Source organism: Muscardinus avellanarius (genome assembly GCF_963383645.1).
Source record: "Muscardinus avellanarius genome assembly, chromosome: 3".
NCBI classification, from domain to species: domain Eukaryota; kingdom Metazoa; phylum Chordata; class Mammalia; order Rodentia; family Gliridae; genus Muscardinus; species Muscardinus avellanarius.
Window position 1 is genome coordinate 29854613 of NC_137788.1, and position 461 is coordinate 29855073.

Consider the following 461-nt stretch of genomic DNA (forward strand, 5'->3'; position numbering starts at 1 on the left):
AGAGCCCCAAGGTCTGGGCTTGGAGATGAGCTTTGCCCTGACTGTTTCCCCTCCCTGTTTTCTCTAGAAGTCCTTTAAGGGGTGCCTCGGATCCAGGCACGGCTATGAGGGCTCCTCTACATCATCTTCCAGGATGCCTGGAGGAGAAAGAGACAGAAGGAAGACGGACGTGGCCCGGGCCCCTGGGGGTGGGTCCTCCGTTGTTTGTAATTTGCACCTTATAGACTGATGTCTCTTTGGCTGGAGCCAGACCCGGCCTCCAGTGCATTCATGTGGTCACACGCGGACACCCCTCCCCCCCACACACACACTCACAGCCTCTCTGGCCTCCCCACTGGGGAAAGGCCGCCTGTAGTATTTGCCTTGGTTTGGTGGGGTACAGTGGATGTGAATACTGTAAATAGCTTGTGCTCAGATGCCTCTTTGTGGAGGGGGCGGGTGCAGGAGGCGGAACCTCCTCC